Source organism: Salvelinus sp. IW2-2015, linkage group LG28 (assembly GCF_002910315.2).
Source record: "Salvelinus sp. IW2-2015 linkage group LG28, ASM291031v2, whole genome shotgun sequence".
NCBI classification, from domain to species: domain Eukaryota; kingdom Metazoa; phylum Chordata; class Actinopteri; order Salmoniformes; family Salmonidae; genus Salvelinus; species Salvelinus sp. IW2-2015.
Genome location: NC_036868.1, coordinates 5,492,332 through 5,501,820, shown reverse-complemented (window position 1 = coordinate 5,501,820; position 9,489 = coordinate 5,492,332).

Sequence of the window (9,489 nt, the reverse complement as noted above, 5' to 3'; positions counted from 1 at the left end):
TTTATGGTTCTACCAAGACCCATTTTATCATCTTAAGGTTATTTTTATTTAACCTTTATTTAACTAGGCAAGTCAGTTAAGAATAAATTCTTATTTACAATGRCGGCCTACTTGTAAAGGCCCCCGTCCGAACCCTCCCCTAACGCATACGACGCTGGGCCAATTGTGCGCCGCCCTATGGGACTGCCGATCACGGCCGGTTGTGATACAGCCCGGGATCGAACCCGGGTCTGTAGTGACGCCTCCAGCACTGTGATGAAGTGCCTTAGACCGCTGCACTACTCGGGAGGCCAGGTTCTTCCTAGAACCGTCTGAAGGGTTCTACCAAGAACCCTTTTCTCTTTGGAGGTTTCTTCCTGGAACCCTCTATGAAATGGTTCCACCAGCCTTATTAGCCTTCATGACAATACATCACATATATCATATGACCTTTCTTTGAGGGCCTAGTTATACCCTAACAAAGTGGTGTTAGGAATCTCCTGGTTTACAGGCCACATCAGGCCCGAAATTCACATTATGCTGGCTTGCAAAGTGTTGGGTAAGTCCTATTGGAATCCAGCCAGAGTTAGAATATCCAACAACAGAGTTAATCATCCACAATCTCCAGAATGACTGCCAGGGCAGGGAAAATTGAATACTTCAACTACCTCAATCCTCTAAACTGGAATGACCATCTCAGTACTGGTTCAATACATCCAACTGATTGGATTAGTTTAGAAAACTGTATATTATTTATCTTTGTGTAGCATAAAATGTATTAACCAATCAATGTAAATGCAAAAACACATATTACAGTAAAACAAACAAAGCGAGTGTATATAAACAGGAGGTCATCCACTACAATTGTAAGACTGATGTTGAATGCGTTTGGTGACACCAACCCATGTTTGTGAGTTWGCTGCTGGAGAAGCTGTTGTTTAAGATACACCAGAGAGGGGACTTGATAGTTCCATCAGTGCGCCCTAGGGGACTGCATGTCCTTCATAGATAGGGACACCGTGCTGATGGAGACACCCATGTACACTGAGAGGCTGTCAGATGGGGCATTCTTTAGATTCTTTAAATACAGTCCTAGGCTGTGTCTCAAATGGCATCCTATTCCATATATAGTGCACTAACATTGAACAGGGTCCCTCTTCCACTTCAGTGTCCCCCAGGCAGTGACTGATCACTGCTCAGTGTGGTGAGATTATAAATTAAAGATGCAGAGGGATGCCTAGGAAGGGGTGCACATGATAATCATAACTGATAAGATGTGCTAGATATTATTCAATCAGAAAGTTTGCTATAATTAAGCAATAAGGCACGAGGAGGTGTGGTATATGGCCAATATACCACGCCTAATGACTGTTCTTATGCGCAACGCGGAGTGATTAGATACAGCCATTAGTGTCACGCTCGTTGGAAGCATACTCGGACCAAGGTGCAGAGCGATATGGTTTCCACATATTTAATTAGTGAAACCCACAAAACAATAAAGACTAAACACAACGTGACGACAATGGAGTGCTAACATGCAACTACACAAACAATATCCCACAAACACAGGTGGGAAAAACAACTACCTAAATATGATCCCGTTAGAGACAACGATTACCAGCTGCCTCTAATTGGGAATCATACAAAACACCAACATAGAAAAAGAAACTAGAACACAACATAGACATAGAAATACTAGATCACCCCCTATTCACGCCCTGACCTACTATACCATAGAGAAACAATGGCTCTCTATGGTCAGGGCGTGACCCCCAATGGTGCGGACTCCGGCCGCAAAACCTGAAACCAAATGGGGAGGGTAGGGGGTTGATTAGTGTCGGTGGCGGCTCCGGTGCGGAGCGAAGTACCCACTCAGCTCAAGGATCCGCAAGCATCGTTGGTGGCTCTGGTGCGGGACGAAGAACCCGCTCATCCCGCAGATCCGCCAGCATCGGGGGCGGCTCTGGTGTGGGACGAAGAACCCGCTCATCCCGCTGATCCAGCCATGGACCCAGGCTGAACACTATGCCTGGACTGGACCTCGGTGCCGAGGAAGGCTCCTGCCATGGAGCGGGACTGGACGTCTTGTTTGGACTGGGCATCGGCGTAGAGGAGAGCTCCTGCCATGGAGTTGGACTGGATGCCGTGTTTGGAAGCTCCGGGCCGTGGACCGTCTCAGGTGGTTCCGGGCCGTGGACCGTCTCAGGTGGTTCCGGGCCGTGGACCGTCTCAGGTGGTTCCGGGCCGTGGACCGTCTTAGTGGTTCGCTGGACCGTCTAGGGTAGGTTCCGGACCGGTGGACCGGCTCAGGATGTTCCGGACCGTGGACCGTCTCAGGAGGTTCCGGACCGTGGACCGTCTCAGGAGGTTCCGGACCGTGGACCGTCTCAGGAGGTTCCGGACCGTGGAACGTCGCCGGAAGCTCTGGACTGGGAACCGTCGCCGGAAGCTCTAGACTGGGAACCGTCGCCGGAAGCTCTGTACTGTGAAGGCACACTGGAGGCCTGATGCGTGGGGCCGGTACAGGTGGCACCGGACTGGTGACACGCACTTCAGGGCGAGTGCGGGGAGGAGGCCCAGGACGTACCGGACTGGGGAGGCGCACTGGAGGCCTGATGCGTGGGGCCGGTACAGATGGCACCGGACTGGTGACACGCACTTCAGGGCGAGTGCGGGGAGGAGGCACATGACGTACTGGGCTGTGAAGGCACACCGGAGACCTGGTGCGTATAGCCTGCATCAATTGTACCGGTTTGATGACACTTCGCACGACAAGTGCGAGTAGCTGGCACAGGACGTACTGGGCTGTGAAGGCGCAGTGGAGACCTGGTGCGAATAGCCGGCATCAATTGTACCGGAACGATGACACACTTCACACGGCAAGTGCGGGGAGCTAGCACAGGACGTACCGGACTAGGGAGACGCACTGGAGGCCTGATGCGTGGGACCGGCACAGATTGCACCGGACTGGTAACACGCTCCTCCAAATGCCTGCGTTGCCGCATACTCCTCGCCAACTCCATTCTCCGGTATCCCTCCTCGAACTGTTCCATCGACACCCAGGCGGGTTCTGGCACTCTCCCTGGGTCGACCGACCACCTCTCTACCTCCTCCCATGTTGTCTCTGGTTCACACCTCGGCTCTGCCGACTACCCCGTGTGCCCCCTCCCAAAAAACAATTGGGCTGTCTTTTGGGCTTTCCTTGTGGCCGCAAACCCCGGCGTCGTCGCTGTCCTCCCTTCTCTCCTTGCGTCTGCCGCCAAGGAAGGCGATCCTGTCCTGCCAGGATTTCCTCCCAAGTCCAGGATCCCTTCCCATCCAGGATCTCCTCCCAAGTCCAGGATACATTCTCCTCCTGGGCACGCTGCTTGGTCCTGTTGTGGTGGGATATTCTGTGACGATCGTTGGAAGCATACTCGGACCAAGGTGCAGAGCGATATGGTTTCCACATATTTAATTAGTGAAACACACAAAACAATAAAGACTAAACGAAACGTGACGACAATGGAGTGCTAACATGCAACTACACATAAACAATATCCCACAAACACAGGTGGGAAAAACAACTACTTAAATATGATCCCCAGTTAGAGACAACGATTACCAGCTGCCTCTAATTGGGTATCATACAAAACACCAACATAGAAAAAGAAACTAGAACACAACATAGACATAGAAATACTAGATCACCCCCTATTCACGCCCTGACCTACTATACCATAGAGAAACAATGGCTCTCTATGGTCAGGGCATGACAATTAGCCGTGTTATATTGGCCATATACCACAAACCCCAGAGGTGCCTATTTGCTATTATGAACTGGTTACCAACGTAATTAGAGTAGTAAAAATACATGTTTTGTCATACCCGTGGTATACGATCTGATATACCATGGCTGTCAGCCAATCAGCATTCAGAGCTTGAACCACCCAGTTTATAATACTAGAAAACACTGTCACCACCGATAAATCTACGATTATCGAGAATTTCAATAAGCATTTTTCTACGGCTGGCCTTGCTTTCCACCTGGCTACCCCTACCCCGGTCAACAGCTCTGCACCCCCCACAGCAACTTGCCCAAGCCTCCCCCATTTCTCCTTCACCCAAATCCAGATAGCTGATGTTCTGAAAGAGCTGCAAAATCTGGACCCCTACAAATCAGCTGGGCTAGGCAATCTGGACCCTCTTTTTCTAAGATTTTCCTCCGCAATTGTTGCAACCTCTCTTACTAGCCTGTTCAACCTCTCTTTTGTATCATCTGAGATCCCCAAATATTGGAAAGCTGCCGCGGTCATCCCCCTCTTCAAAGGTGGAGACACTCTAGACCTAAACTGTTACAGACCTATATCGATCCTACCCTGCCTTTCTCAGGTCTTTGAAAGCCAAGTTAATAAACAGATCACCGACCATTTCAAATCACACCGTACCTTCTCCGCTATGCAATCTGGTTCCCGAGCTGGTCATGGGTGCACCTCAGCCACGCTCAAGGTCCTAAACGATATCATAATCGCCATCGACAAAAGACAATACTGTGCAGCCGTATTCATCGACCTGGCCAAGGCTTTCGACTCTGTCAATCACCGCATTCTTATTGGCAGACTTAACAGCCTTGGTTTCTCAAATGACTGCCTTGCCTGGTACACCAACTACTTCTCAGATAGAGTTCAGTGTGTCAAATCGGAGGGCCTGTTGTCCAGACCTCTGGCAGTCTCAATGGGGGTGCCACAGGGTTCAATTCTCAGGCCGACTCTTTTCTCTGAATACATCAATGATGTCGCTCTGCGGCTGGTGATTCTCTGACCCACCTCTACGCAGACGACACCATTCTGTATACTTCTGGCCCTTCTTTGGACACTGTTAACAATCCTCCAGACGCGTTTCAATGCCATACAACTCTCCTTCCGTGGCCTCTAACTGCTCTTAAATGCAAGTAAAACTAAATGCATGCTCTTCAACCGATCGCTGCCTGCACCTGCCCGCCCGMCTAGCATCACTACTAAGACAGTTCTGACTTAGAATATGTGGACAACTACAAATACCTAGGTGTCTGGTTAGACTGTAAACTCTCCTTCCAGACTCATCTTAAGCATCTCCAATCTAAAATGAAATCTAGAATCTGCTTCCTATTTCGCAATAAATCATCCTTCACTCATGCTGCCAAACATATCCTCGTAAAACTGACTATCCTACCAATCCTTGACGGCGATGTCATTTTTCTAAATAGCCTCCAACACTCTACTCAGCAAACTGGATGCAGTTTATCACAATGCCATCCGTTTTGTCACCATAGCCCCATATACTACCCACCACTGCGACCTGTATGCTCTCGTTGGCTGGCCCTCGCTTCTTATTCGTCGCCAAACCCACTGGCTCGAGGTCATCTATAAGTCCTTTCTAGGTAAAGCACCGCCTTATCTCAGCTCACTGGTCACCATAGCAACACCCACCTGTAGCACATGCTCCAGCAGGTATATTTCACTGGTCACCCCAAAAGCCAATTCCTCCTTTGGCTGCCTTTCCTTCCAGTTTTCTGCTGCCAATGACTGGAACGAATTGCAAAAATCACTGAAGCTGGAGACTCATATCTCCCTCACTAACTTTAAGCATCAGCTATCAGAGCAGCTTACAGATCATTGCACATGTACATAGCCCATCTGTAAATAGCCCATCCAACTACCTCATCCCCATATTGTTATTTATTTTATTTATATTTTTTATTTATTTATCTTCTTTGCACCCCAGTATCTCTACCTGCACATTCATCAAATMAAATAAAATCCAATTGATTTATATATCCCTTCTTACATCCGCTGATATCKCAAAGTGCTGTACAGAAACCCAGCCTAAAACCCCAAACAGCAAGCAATGCAGGTGTAGAAGCACGGTGGCTAGGAAAAACTCCCTAGAAAGGCCAAAACCTAGGAAGAAACCTAGAGAGGAACCAGGCTATGAGGGGTGGCCAGTCCTCTTCTGGCTGTGCCGGGTGGAGATTGTAACAGAACATGGCCAAGATGTTCAAATATGACCGGCATGGTCAAATAATAATAATCACAGTAGTTGTCGAGGGTGCAACAAGTCAGCACCTCAGGAGTAAATGTCAGTTGGCTTTTCATAGCCGATCATTAAGAGTATCTCTACCTACATTCATCTTCTGCACATCTATCACTCCAGTGTTAATTTGCGAAATTGTAATTATTTCGCCACTACGGCCTATTTATTGCCTTACTTCCCTAATCTTACTACATTTGCACACACTGTATATAGATTTTTCTATTGTGTTATTGACGTACGTTTGTTTATCTCATGTGTAACTCTGTGTTTTTGTTTGTTTCACACTGCTTTTCTTTATCTTGGCCAGGTCGCAGTTGTAAATGAGAACTTGTTCTCAACTGGCCTACCTGGTTAAATAAAGGTGAAAAAAAATAAAAAAAATAATACATGTCTATACTCATGCTATAATAGGTGTGTAATTAGTTGTTTGTTTTAATGATTAGATGAATGGGATCGTTACTGATGACGCAAGTAGTTCCATCATGGTCAAAATGCACTTGTCTGTTATATTATGCAACAGTCATTTTATGTTGGTTATCAAGGGAGCTGAGCTGAACGCAACCAACAGATGCTGAAATATCCCAGGATTGTCATGCAAATTGATGAAGGGATTTTGAGATTTAACGCCTACATTATAGTAATATGGTTGTTGTTTGATGTGTTTATGTGAACAACACAATGTACGGGTATGGTATGGTAATTACATGTAGCTGCAAAAAAACATAAAAATTAAAGTAAAACCAAAACATTTTGGGGTACAACTACATTCTTTTGTACAACCATATTTACATTTATTGAAAAGACTGAAGAACGAAGTAGGACATGCCATCCTAAAATGAACACTTATATTTAGCTTGCTCCATACCAATGCATAGTTTAATCCATCATTAGTTACTACTTGAAATCTACAGTATCATACTGAATTATAACTTGTTTTATACCCTGCTGAGAACTCAGACCCTCCTGACCTGGACCCGTATTTGTAAAGAGCCTGAGAATAGGAGTGCTGATCTAGGATCAGTTTTATATTTTAGATCGTAATAAATAAGATTGTATGGACAGGGAGGAGCTGGTCCTAGATCAGCACAGCTACTCTGAGATTCTTTGTGAATACAGACCCTTGTCTTTTTGTTTGTTCTGACTCTGCACTCTCAGAGTTGGACCTGGTGACGGACGCTAAGCACTCAGCCAACATGACGGCGCTGACTCCCTGCCGCCTCTACATCCTGTCCATCCAGGCCTACCAGACCTTGCTGTAGCGCTTCCCTAAGGCTGGAAGCCCACACCAGCCCGCGTGGCCCTTCACCACCTCACAGCCTACTCCAACCCCCTAGGCATTGTGAGTCATCCTTCAAGTCCACACTGAAACACAGATCACACAATGGGTACAAATGAAACTCTTCTGATTTGTAACACTTCAAGGTGCATTTTGTTTTCGGCACATTCGTTCTTAAATTGGTGTCTTGATCTAGGGTTGTATGTATCAAGCGTCTCACAGTAGGAGCGCTGATCTAGGACAGGTCCCCCCTGCCCATGTAATCTTGTTAATTATGGTCTAAAAGGCTAAACTGATCCTAGATCAGCACTCCTACTCTCAGACGCTTGATACATACAGTCCCTGTTAATTGTTGTGTCATACCTCCCTGAGATGGGAAGACAGCTGCTTCTACCTCTGCTGACATTGAGACAGAACCGTCAGAAGATCATGTGATCTGGTTTCATGCATGATCCAAAAGTCCATCCTCGGGTCCTTTAAGGATGCATCACCCATCACTATCCTGTAACTATCCTGCACTAACTACCACTACACTACTGCAGACACATCACATGTAGCCTGTGGCCAGGCCACAGACACACCCAGAGGGACTATACTGTAAACCTTTTTTCTCTCGGAATATGTGCTTTGATCATTTAGTTCCGTTAACATGGCCTGCATTCCAGGGCCGAGGCGCTTATAAAAGGTACAGAATGGTTCAGCGAATGGGAGGCCAGAGAAAACGGAGTGCAACACCTCTATCTAAAAACTCCATAAGACTTATGACTTAATAACTTGGGACTTAATTAATTAGTTGGACACTAGAGGAAAATGACTAGCATAAATGCATAAATGTAATATGTAAATAGCTAACAACCTTCAAAGAAGTTTGTTTCATAAAAATGTTAACTTGAGTTGACCAATTCAGATAGTCATTCCAGTTACAAACAAACACATTCTTGCTTTCAGCAACAGTGAGCCGTACTGTACCCTCACTGAGTGTCTATAGCATATTCCTGTCAGAGCTCTTAGGGAGAGAAGTGTGTATAAGTCGTCTGCATCCCAAATGGAACCATATTCCCTTTGCACTAATACAGGCCCATAAGGCTCTGGTCAAAAGTAGTGCACTATATTGGGAACGGAGTGCCATTTGGGATGCAGACGCTGTTAAACCCAGGCTCTGATTTACGGTTCACGCTAGGAGGGGTGAACAGACGGGGGACGTCACCTCGTCAAGAGTTTGTTTTCCTTGACAGGCATCCACAAACAACCATTAAACATGTGTACACATCTGTGGAACTGCGAGACACAAGAGATCCATCTGGCAATACAGCAACAACCTGTCGTTGAATAAATCATTCATCTGAGGCAGGCGCGGAGAAAGAGCACAGATGCGTCCCAAATGGCTCCCTAGTTCCTTTATATTGCACAACTTTTGACCAGAGCCCTATGTGCCCTTGTCAGAAGTATAGTGGACTATAAAGGGAATAGGCTGCCATTTCATAGCCACATTTTACTGTGTGCCAGAACAACTTAGCCCAGGTCTCGACACACCTAAATGATTCATTTGGATCCTTAATGGATTTAAAGATCCGAGTTTGGTTCAGACATGCAGGCTGGGATTTGTGTGGTGGATCATAGGAATTAATATAGGATATCATGTATGACTGACTCTGGCTGGCTCTCTTTGTCTTGTGTGAGAACCCTTCATGTAACCCTGGAGAGATTCTCCATTGCGCTTGCTTTTTAAGTCCAGGACCAAACTTAATCTCTGTCTGAGAAACCGCCGGTAAATTACTTTAGATTAAGAATACTATTACACACCACAACCTTATTTCAAACCTGCACCTACAGCAATCAAATTAAGATGAATAGAATATTAAATCTGCTGGCATCAGTATTGTAACCATAACATGCCCTACTTCTGGGTGCTTTCTCTGTTCTTGGCTTGTGTGTTTCAAAGGAAAGTAAATCATTCCTATTGGAGCTACCCTGTGGTAAAAATAATGTCTCAGCAATGATCCACGTAAAATTGGATTTGATTTTGCAGCAAAATATTTGACATTTTCACCATACTAATCTGACTGGGATGCATCTCACCTACCACCTCTAGCCCTGTGCTTGGTAAGCATACCAGGGAAGAGAAGAGAGAGACATGTTTTCTGACTTAACTTGAGGGTCACATTTATGGAAATTATGCTACA